At 42.2% G+C, this 12,016-nt stretch overlaps 1 long non-coding RNA gene across 1 annotated transcript in view; it reads right to left on the reverse strand.

Annotated features, from left to right (window-relative positions):
- Positions 1–5,907: 5,907 nt before the first annotated feature.
- The window catches only part of LOC107319391 (uncharacterized), a 126,427-nt gene continuing 120,318 nt past the window's right edge, over positions 5,908–12,016 (reverse strand). Inside the window, exons 3-4 of the long non-coding RNA XR_004308611.2 lie at positions 10,786–11,011; positions 5,908–6,177 (exon numbers count right to left, since the gene is read on the reverse strand). This is a non-coding gene — a long non-coding RNA (uncharacterized LOC107319391). The remainder of the gene's footprint in view (positions 6,178–10,785; positions 11,012–12,016) is intronic.

Consider the following 12,016-nt stretch of genomic DNA (forward strand, 5'->3'; position numbering starts at 1 on the left):
GAGGAGGCGAGGCTCCACCCTCCACGTTCCGGGTCGGCTGCTGGGGGCACAGCCCATAACATGGGGCTGAGGGAGGAGAGGGAGAAGGATACATTGGGGATGTGTGAAGGATGAGCTGGATGGAGCCGATATATAACGGGGTGGGGGGAGAGTGCGCTCATGAGCAGGGGTGTAAATTGGGATGGAGTGATGAACTAATAGAAGAAACCTAAGTTGTTTGTTTGTTTGTTTGTTTGTATGTATGTGTGCTTGTGCATGCTGTAGTCTGATGATTTTATCCATATTTTTCAGCTGTTTATAACTGTAAAAGGAAAAGGTTACAAAATCCTTCTCATATTGGAGACTGCTTGATTTATTCAGCTATCTTTAAATAAAAAATAATAAATAAATAAGCATTGACTTCTGCTTGACTGTGTAGTCAGATATGGTTGTAACTGGAGAGCAAATAAATCTCAGGATACTGCAAAAACCTTCACAGCTCTGTTGTTCCTGGGTGGGTGGTATTGGAGTTAACACTAAGCAATGCCATCTTTAGGCTGCCGGGCTGGGCCCTGTTGTCCTGATAGGGAAGTCTTGATGAGGAGCTGCCAGCTGACACCCAGCCACCAGCAAGCACCACAATTTCTGTATATATCCTCATAAATCAGATTTCTGATGCCTGGTTTGACATTCGGCGCATAAACCAGGCAGTAAAGTAATACGAGTGAGAGTTCAGTGTTCAAAACTGTAATGAGCCAGTGTGCTTGGAAAGACAATCTGGGAAGGAAAGTTCCCGTCTATGCGAGATGTAGGTCAGAGTGAGCTTGAAGAGCTTCTGAAGATTTATGCTCTAATGGAGTCCACGAAGATGTACAATGAAGGGCAAAGTGTTACTGCAGTGGGAAAGAGAGAGGAGGAGTAATCTGTATCCAAGCATCTTTACTACACAGTTAAGCTCAGAGGGTAAATATAACCACAAATACAAATGAACCACGTCCACTTCAAGGGCAATCCATAACGCTGGGTAGAAGTATTTAATTTCCACATAAGCAAAGCAGCTTCATCTCCAGGCTCTGAAAATGAGCTGAAGGTGCTCGTGAAGTTCAAGGCCCAAATGAGAAGGTCTGTGTGACTGCGGGATCTGTCCCGCTTCATTTGACCCCCCCTGTTCATCATTAAGAGTTTACAACCCTTTCCAACAGAAAGTAAGCTGGGAAAAAGTTCGCAGTTTTCCAAACACAAATGTGCATCAAAGCGGGTTTGTATCTTAGCAAACAAACGCCTTTAGTTTGTATGACAGCACAGTGCCTCCATTGGCTCCCCATTTTAGCCTTGTTTTCTGTTTTCCATGCGCTCTAATAGTGCATTTGCTTTTTGTTGATCATTGCACGTCGGAGCCTTGCATTTAATTGTGTGGCCTTCAATGTCACTCAGGGCATTTTCTGAGCAGTTTCACTTAATTTATAGTCCGGAAATGTACTTCAAATGATTCTTTCTAAATACATTACTCTGCACCCATCAGCACGTCTCCAGCTACTGTGCCTGGTTTGTGTGGTGCCCTTTGTGAAAGCTTTTCCCCATTCCTTGCACATCACCCTCTCCTGCCTGCGTGGCAACATTTCATCAGTCCCTGCAGCCCCTTTCTTCAGCAGCCACTGCATATATCAGCAGCGTGATACCTTTGATGTGATACCACCAACTCTTTAATCTTTGGGAGCTGAGCCTAATAATTTAAAACGGAGTGCTGGGAGCTGAGAGTGAATGGTGCGAGGGGGTTTTGAACTCTAATGCAAATTATTCTGGGTGCTCCTTGGGTTGGCATCCACAACCTGGGACCTGTGGTGTCCCTATGACTGTTGGGGTCTTGGTGCCACACCGTGGGCTCGCAGAGGTGTGCTGCTGGTTGTCTCGTGTTGCTGGCACATCAGCCACGTGCAGGCAGGCGAGGAGAAGTGTTTTCCTGTAAATGCAGTACAGCCCGCGTGATGTTTATTTAGAAAAGTGGAGGTTGTAAAAAGCCTGCCATGAGAATTTGATCTATTTCGGCAGTAAAAAAACCTGAAGGAAATTTTTGGACTACATCCTCCCATAGCTAGAATCGGATGGGGAAGTTATAGATAACAATCAGCTGCCTCGTGGAGCAGATTATACTGTCTGGTAAATCTGAAGACACTCCATTGATTATAGGAGAAAGGTTTATGATTTACTGATGGTGATGGAGGCAGGCCAGAAGAATCCGGCCCTGTAATGATGCCTGCCTGTGAGATGCAGTGAGGGTGAGGAGCTGAGGCAGAAGGGACACTGCTTAGAGAGAACACAAGGCAGTCAGACCCCTTTCCCCCAGCACTCACAGCTGCACAGCACCATTGCTTTCAACCTGGAAACCCATTTCTTTTTCAAAACGAAAATGCTCAGGGAAACAAGTCGGGAGAGGAGCTCCATCTCATCAAACATGCATTAAGCAAGCAGATAAAACGTTTTTCTTCCTAGGAAGTGCAGTCCCTTCTCTCTCCAGTAATTACAGAAGTCAAATCAAAGTTGTCGTTAGCGTTATTTAAGAGTTAATTTCTCTTGAAACAACACAAGTGACAGTAGTGAGCTGATTTCGTGCCAGTGGGATCTAATCTGAGGGAACTCATGCGTTGCATTTTCTGCAACCTTTTATTTATTCACCTGCTTTCAGTCCTGTGATTTTAGCACCAAGCCGATATCTCAGGCCTCACACCAACCCACTCAATTTGTTATGAGCTGACTTTAAATCCCAAAGCACCTTTTTACATATCTCAAAATACTCAAAGCCTTTTCTTTTTTTTTTTTCCTTTCCCTTGCAAGTATCAAAACTCTGATAGTCTGACAGGTGAGTCATTAACTTGTGTTAAACTCCTCCGCCGTGCTGCCAGCGAGGACGTTATGTGTTCTTCTCTGTGAACAAGGAAAACAAGGTGTAGAGCTGCCGCAGGTGTGTTTGCAAACCTGAAAGAATAATGCAGAATGCCACGTGGGACTGAGCGGCATCAGAAACGTGCTTCTGTACCTTGGTGCCCTGCTCAGAAGCAGTGTGAAATACTCTGAGCAGCAGAGACGTGTGGTTTTGAGGCAAGGAGACTTTGTTTTTATCTCCCTTGCTCCCGCTAATGCATGCGGCGTATTGACAGCTTCGATGGCCCAGGGTGGCCGGAGATTTGTTACCATATTCATTCCCTTTGATGCATGCATGTATAACCTGCTGGCCGGCTCGCTTTGTACCTAATGCTCAGAGGACGTGGGTTTGTCACAGCTCTCAGCTGCAGCATGTGGCATGGCAGATCAGGCTGCACTGACTCATCCTTGCAGCCTTTGAAGTCCACTTTCTGGCAGTGGTACCGTGGAGGTGGCAGCTGACACACAGAGTGACTTCAATCCCTGCCTTGCTGACCCCAAAGTTTCCATTGGTTGGGCAGAGAATGAAGCTCTGCTCAGATAACGTGGGTAGGGCAACTCATATTGTGTTGCTTTCCTTTTCATAGCCTTACATAGCCCACAATGTATGCGGTCTGAAAAGGTGTGAGTTAAAGACGTGTAGCAAAAGTTACAGAATCTCCAGAACAACCAAGCTGTGCTTTGATCAAAACATAAAGTGCCAGTTGTCAGTTTGGGAGAAGACAATTAATTCTAAGTGCTTTTGGCTGTCCCAGTGACAGGATGACCTTTATGTGAATAAATACAATAATTCCTTTTTGATTACAGAAGGAAGCAGCTTGATAATGGTAGCTCCCTATTTCCTACCATCACCTGAAGTGCAGTGGGGAGCAGACAGAGGTCTGTCGTTCTGATAAGCCTAAAAATTTGATCCTGTGATGCAATGATTTAATATATCTCATTGCTAGGAGTCAGAGCAGAGAGAGTGACTGCAGGATGAAGCAGAGCATCCTTCTCGTCGCAATCCTTTAAAAACCGAGCAGCTTTCAGCGCTTTGGATTTGATGGAATCACAATTAAAAGAGAAAAGGAAAATATCACCTTCCGTTTGTTAACTATAAAAATGCAATCTGGCGGTGCTGCTGGTGGTTTGCTATTTCCCAGGTCAATAAATGGCTCCCCTGACTTTAATAAACATTGATGCTGCAGGCTTGTTCTACAGTGATTGAACCTTTTTATAGTTTCAGCCGCTCTCACATTGCGCGAAAGCCTGAAGATTTTTTTCTGCTTCTTCTTTTTTTTTTTCTTCAGGAGGGTTGGTTCTGATTGATTAAATTGTCATTTTCTGAGTTAGTTGCTGAATTATAACTTGGCATTTTTAACCGTGTGATTTGTTTAAAGAGACAGCTTTTTGATACAGCGAACCAGCTGAGAATTTTTAAGCAGTAAAAGGAAATTTCACTCACTTTGTTCTCAGCCTTTCATCACTGCATGACACACAGAAAAAGCTCCTGAAAACAATGTAGAGGCTGTGATATAAAGAGAAGGTACTTAGATTCATACTCGTTTCTTCTTTATGTCATCATAGATCTGATGGTATTGTATTGCTTTTCGATTAGTACTTGGACACCTCTGTGTTGTTAATGTGTTTCTCCTTCCAAGGAGAAGGAAAGGAGTTAGAGATGTTAATGTGAGTGCTTTCCGAGGTGATATCAACAGTAAGTGGCAGGACTATACTGTGGACCAGATGATTTATCCCCTAGTAAGCACAATGGATTTCCTCACACTAAAATGTTGGGTTCTAAGCACTCCTAAGTTAAATAACAACAAGGGCTTCACCCGCATCCAGCCCATGCCTGGTTCAAAGTGACACAGACCTTGTAAGTCTTTAGATACTGAGAAAATCACATCCATGTGATGCGTTCACTCTTTAACTGGCTGCCGCTTCCTTTCTCTGTGGTTAACTACTTGGTTTCAAAGCCTGATCTTTTTTTTCTCTCCTTTCCTTCTTTCTCCCAATTTAACACTGAATTCCAGACAGTAAAACCGAAATGAATGAGACTCGGATAAAAATAACATGTATGTGCTCAGAACGTGTTTGGAAAGAAGGGCCAACGAAGCTGTCTTGTACAACATAACGGGGTATCTTTAGCTTTTGATTTACAGTGCCTGCAGGAGAAATGGAATAATCCAACGGGCTGAATATGGGAGATCTTACATTTGTTCTCTGCATTGTTACCCTGGTTGGACTCTGAAACTGTGCTTAGCTGTGGAAATCTCAAGACGTCAGTATGAAATACTGAAGTCCAATTATACTTCTGCTTGTACACTTTCCTCTCTGGCCATTTCAGCATCTGCTCTGAAATAATAACTTACGACAGCACAAAGCTGAATTTCAGCAGTGAATTACACCCCTGGCCTCTCCATTTAATTGCATGATTCTGCAACTGAGCCACAATTCGTCTTGGTCCCTTGGATCCTTTTTTTTGGACTATGTTTCTGTGTTTTTATACCATTCATTCAAAGCCTTAAAAGCGTTCAAAATAGGTGCATGGGAAGAGGGAAAGTTGTGAGACAAACATTTTGTCTTACCAGTCAGCAATTCCTGAATACTTTTCACTAAGAATACAGTGCGGAAGTCACTAATTCTGGGGAGTGATATGCTGCAGGCTGTGGATGCTTACCTGGTTGTACAGAACAGGAGTCGGGAGGCTGCTTTGCAGGTCACAATTTGAGCCAAGGCCTTTGTGGGATGGCTGTTTTCTCCCGTAGCATCAAAAGTGGATCCAGGGTTGAGGACAGGTTACTGCTCTGGAGGCACATCTTGTGTTCCTAACATGCTTATATTCAACTGAAGATTTCAAAGCAAGATGCTGATGCATGAGCAAATGTTGAATAACAAGAGACATTCTTCTGCAGTTATTAGAAAATACAGCATGGTAACATTTTCAGGGGAGTCACTTGAGTTCATTTCAAAATCATCTTAAGGCAACTGTATAAGGCAAGGAATGAGCTTGAACATGAAAAAGAGTAAAATAATCATTAAAGCTTTAATGATTTATATCATAACATTATGAAGTAGCACACTTTACTCAGTACAGTTCCTCAATGAATATTTTCCTAATTTCCATAAGTAATTGACCTCTCATTAACAACTCATTAGAAAAATTGAGGTGATGTGACAAATGCAACCCCCCTGCAACAGAGACTGCCTGTGAATAAATTACTGAAAATGGATGGTTTCAGAATGAAGGACCACAGGAAACTTGCTTTCTCTGACTGCAGAAGATTTCATTTACATCTGTAAAGTAAAACACATCAGTGTGAATATGTATAGCTGCACACTCAACAGCTTTGTATGCATGTGGCTCATGGCTTATTTTCTAATGCAGTAACCCTTCTTATATTCTTCACATTGCAAGACACTGCACAAAAAAAGAAATTAGGCAAATAGTTCATATATGTGTGTATGTATTTGTAAGTTGTTGGTTCAACTAAAGACACCAGAGGTGAAAAAATGATGTACTAATTTGGAAGGTGGGCTAAGCATGTGACTTAGTTTTTAAGGAACTAAATAAGTTTTGACCAGCACTGCTCATTGGCTCCAGCTGAGATGTGGGACCTACCAGAACAGGACTACAGCTGAATTCCTGCCCATGAACAACTGTTTCAGAAGGGAGTTGTCTACCTTGTCCTTCCTATAGCTGCTATTAACCAGCACGTGAATGTTAACAAGCTCAATAACAGGTTTTGCCCATTCAGAATTGTTAACTTTAATAACCTTCTATATCTATCTTCTTAGGGATCAATATATTGATTTAAAGCTAGTTCTTCATCACCGTAGTATGGAGAAGAGTGAGGCTGATGTTTAACATAAAACTTTAAGAGTCCTGGAAGCTCCTGGAGAAATCCAGAAAGAAACATTTCTTTTTCAGTATGGCCCTTAAAGTATCTGAAATGTATGTGACAGTAATTCAGTCTATAGGTTCTATGTCTGTGGCAAAGCTACATAAAGATGGGAAAGGCAAATAAATCAACAGATAAAGGCAACAGAGATGAGATGAACTGATGAACTCAGAAAAATCCAGCTGTTTAGCTTTCCATCTGAAACCAAAAGGTTGAAAAGAGATGATGTGTAAAAAGTGAGGACTGATAGGTTGCACCATGCCATGGGGCTGTACCAAGTGACTAGTTTTGTGTTACTGCTCCCTGTCTCTTTATTCTGTGGATTCTCTAACTCCTAGTGGTTGATCTCAGCCCAAATGTAGAGTATAATCTCCTCTCTGATGGGTTTTAGCACCTCTTCCCATATCCATGCGTTGTGAGCCTGGATGGGAAACAACGTATGAAAACAGGAAACTGAGGATGTGTTACCCAAACATCTGTCTTGCATTCAATTTCTCCTCTAGGATTTTTGGGATCGCCATAGGAACAAAGCTTTTGGGGTCTCGGATAACCATTACAGTGGTGTAAACCATCATAATGATGTTTATTAACAAATCTCTCTGCACAGTGCTGTGTGATCCTCATCAGAGCCCACCCCTCCCACAGCTACACGCTCCTACTCTGCACTACAAGGATGAGTCACAGGCAGAGTTTCTTTAGGATTTAGAAATACATTTGGATTTCAGCCAGCTGTGGAAAATATGCATACTTCCTTTTATACCCATACACTACGCAGTATATTGCTTTACATATGGGATCTGAATCAGTAATACTAAAAGCCTGAAGTTGAAGGGAGAGCAAAATGTGCTTATAAGCATGTTCCTTGATAAGGTGATTCTTTTTATCGTTTGTTCAATCATTTTGTGCGAATGAAGTACCTGATATATTGCAGGATGGAAATAACACCCCTCACTAGAGAAAATACTTAGTGGAAATAACACCCTGACAAATAGACAGTGTTCCTTATGGGGCTGAACTGTAAAGAAATTGTAATGTTAGGCAGAATGAGAAAACGAGAATGTTCTAATTACAACTGCAAACATGATTTCCAAACTTGCAGTATCATGTCAGGGTAGCAAATCTGCAGATATTCAGGAACTCACCAAAGCTGCCTTGGGAAGGCATGATAAATAACACCAAGAAAACAGCTATTTTTTTAACTGTTGTTGCAACATGACTTCAGTTGTTGTATGCAAAATGGTTTAATGTCACCTTAATTCCAGCTTGCCTTGTGAAAAATGACCCTGTCAATTTGATACAGAGGTAGAACATTGAAAAGTGCAGTATTTCTTCTAATAGGCAAGAGCTGACATAGACTGAACAATGAGTAACTGTACAAAACTGACCCGCATGTGAATTCCAAATGAAATTAAGAATATTGCTCTATGATTTCACAGGGCTTGTTTTCTGTCTCTCTGTGTTTGCTGGGCTTTGTTTATGCTTTGCTACGTTTCACTTCAGCAGCAGTGTTATTTTTTCCTCATCAATAAAAGCTAAAGGCTAAATATTGCAAGGCGTTTGGTGACACCAGTATACATGGGAACTCAGTTGCGCAGGGATCACTTATCGATGTTTCATTTGCAGTTCTTAGGAAGGCACATCCCGTTTTCCTTCTAATTGCAGTAAGCTGGAAATGAGGGAAATGCTAAAAATGCTTGGAGCGATTCCATCCCTTGCTCATCCCAGCTGCTTAGAACAGCTCTCTGCACCTACAGGGATGGGGCCCTGCTGGGATCCCACGGTGTGTATCATCACAGCGAGTTGGGACAAGCTTTGGGTGTGAGGGCACCGTAGGGAAACTGATAACATTATTTTCTTTGTATTTTCAGTAGCCGCTATAAGAAGTCTGAACTTTTATCTGTTTCTCCCCTGCTCTGCTTTATAAACAAACATGACACTTTATTCTACAAAGTGATTTCTTTCTCAGTTATAGAACCACAGAAAGAGCATATAAAACCCACAAACCTTATTATTTTTGGATTCTTGAAACTCGGAATTGATTTAAGCCAAGTTCAGCAAGCAATATTTCCTCTCTGTCTGAGAAACTATATCCTGGGTTTCAGATGAGTAAATTTTTATGGGCATGTTATAATTATAAACCCTTGAGAAACAGATTTTGTAGCGAGGACGCTGGCACCAAGCTTCGCTGTGGTTACTGCACAGAGCTGACACGAAGAGGCTGAAAATCCATCCTCCTAAGAAGGAGCTTATTAAAAGACTGCAGTAGTTTTAATGACATTTCTCGTGACATCAAAATTATTTCATTTGGAATCACAGAGCATCTCCGCTGCTGCATTTCTGAAGGAGAAAATACTGCTGCAGCTTCAGAGCTATGAGCAGTGACTGAGGGAAGCAATCCAGAGAAATAAATCTGGGTTGCTACTCCATCCTCAGATGATGGGAAATGTAAATTAATATGCTTAATTACAGCAGTGTGTAATAATCATCTCTGGGAAGGCAGGAAAAACGTTTGGAAAGACCATATAGGTTTTGCAGATGATGTAGGTTCCTCTTTTCCTTCTAAATTGATGAATAATAGCTGAAATGTCAGTGATAACTGAACTAAAAATGAGGAGGCTTGGCTCACATCAGATGTATTTGGAGACTGATGTTCTTATTCAGCTCTGTAGAGATCTCAGATTGATTTTCTTGCAATACTTCAAGCCAAATGGGTGTTTCTGAGCAGTACCCACTTCTGATTGGACTATCACCTTACTGTTTATCTAGTGTCATTTGTAAACAGGAATTCAAATCGAGTCATGGCGAGGTGCTTGGCCCAAATATATCATGCCATAAGAGATTAAGTGCTGTTCACTGGATCAGCCTTTAATTACACACCCGCTATGCAGGTAGAGAGACACCTCACACAGATGAACAAATGGTTTTATCCTGAGACAGAGCTCCAAACTGAAGCTCTCTCCAGTGCTGCAAGGCATAGACCCACACTGCATTCTATAGCCAGGCTTTCACTCATCTCAAAACCCAACACTCAGCCTCTGGCAGGATGCTTCTTGGCTTCTGTGGGGTCTCCTCGGGTTTACTCACCAGAGGATGAGGCTAAAGCCTTGCATGGGCTTAAATCAGATGTGCAATATAACATGGCAACAACAGCACGTGAGGTATTTGGGACAGCTGCAGGCTGAAGAGGAAAGAAATTCCTCAAGGAAATAGCCCAGCTTGCATTACAGCCCATGGTTTTTTAGAGATTTTTGCCATTATGTATTTTATTGGTTTGAGAATGAAGTGGGGAATGGAGAAGCACAGAAAACCCAGCCTTTCCTGCAGATGTCTGGGCAGCCAAAACCAGCTTTGATGGTTTGATTCCAGCAGTGGAAGTTTGGCAGAGTTTGAGGGTCTGAGTGATTCCAGGCCCAAATGCAGAAGGAAAAACCCAATTGTTTCCTCCTCCATCCAAGCCAGGTCAACCCTACCTGCACAGCTCACCCATGGGCTGAGCCTGACCCCTGCTCAAGTTAATGGCAGAGCTCATGCTGGTTTTAGCAGAGGCAGGATCTGTCCCTTTGCTAAATGATCATGTTTGTATTTAATACCCTGCAACTTAAAGTGAGGATTATGAGAATTAGACTCCCCTAATTTGTGTATCTCAGGCTGCCAAATGGCAATTAACTTTCGTGCATTTGAATTAAAAGGGGAAAATTATTAACCACCCTTTCCTCTTGCAATTATAATTTTATGCTTTCAGAAAATTTCTCCTCAATCTGAAAGTTACCCACACTCCTGTGAGCCCACCCCTCTCCTTATCCTTTAGTTACTACAGCAGAACGCACTGTCTCACCCTACTGCTTTCACATGCTCCTATAGCCTGCCCAGTGCTGTTGAGGCCCTGCACACTTGCAGGTTTCCTTTGTGCTGATCCCCATCTGCACAGACCACTCAGGGCATTTTGCACAGGGCTCACAGCTTTAAATTCACCAAAGGTAACACCTATGTGTGTAGCCCTTACCAAGAGTCACAGCTAGCTGCTGTTTTGTGCCGCTTTTGACCATCCAGCTTGAAGACTCAACATCATTCCTTTCCTTCTTCAATGCAAAGGAGCCTAAAAGCCAAACAGTATCCTAGTTTACATCACAAGAGGGGTGGCCAGCAGGGGAGGGAGGCTATTGTCCCCCCTCTGCTCTGCCCTTGAGGGGACCCATCTGGAGTACTGCATCCAGGCCTGGGGCTTTAACCTAAAAAAAAGAGGAGATTCTGGGTAGACTTTAGGAAGAAATTCTTTTATCTGAGGTTGGTGAGGCACTGGCACAGGCTGCCCAAAGAAGTGGTGGATGCCCCATATCTGCAGGCATTCAAGGCCAGGCTGGATGGGCATTGAGCAGCCTGATCTGGTGAGCGGTGACAAGCCCACAGCAGGGGGTTTGGAACTGGATGATCTTTAAGTTCCCCTCCAACCTAAGCCATTCCTTGATTCTATGGTGATTTTGCTCTTCCTTTCTTGCGCATGCCCAACTGGACTCACCTCTGTATGCACTGGGGGGCTTGCAAGGCTCCAGTTAGTGCTGAACATTCTGCTTTCCTGCAAATATTTTACACAGGCATTCCCTCACCGGTATATAAAACAGTGGTTCTTATCTTAAAATTTTATATTCCTAGGAAAGAAAATACAGTTTTAGGTCTTGTTAGGGATACACACACACACACGAACAGATAGCTTTTGATTTATGTATCACCTTTCTATAATAAATACATTTGTAATAACATAATGAAATTTTTGAACAAAAGGTCTTTTACAGAAGAATAATCTTTAACTGGTGTGAAATGCCTCACTGGGGCTGTGTCAGGTTTTAATTTCAGTTTGAATAAATTATTGGAGACACCAGGCAAGGAAAGATAAAGGCAAATTTCATCTGCTTCCAGCTTGCCATAATGGAAATAATAACTACTTTAGCCAAAAAAACAAGTTTCCAATTAGTTTCTCTAAAATAATATTATTCCCCTTTATAGAGATACTGTAGCTCAATTTGAAACCTAATTTTGATAATATATAAACATTTCTAAAGCAGCTATTTCCACCAAAAAAGAATGGCAAGTGCAGACTTTGACAGTACATGTAGGGAGCATATCAGTGCTGAAATACAGTCTTTGCTTCTCTCTAACTGAATCTTACAATGAAAGTGGAAAATCAATTTAAAGTTTGCTCAGTGATGAAGACATCTGTCCCCAAAGACTTCATTTTA

This window comes from Coturnix japonica, chromosome 6, assembly GCF_054131305.1.
Source record: "Coturnix japonica strain WE chromosome 6, WE-NBRP24, whole genome shotgun sequence".
Taxonomy (NCBI): domain Eukaryota; kingdom Metazoa; phylum Chordata; class Aves; order Galliformes; family Phasianidae; genus Coturnix; species Coturnix japonica.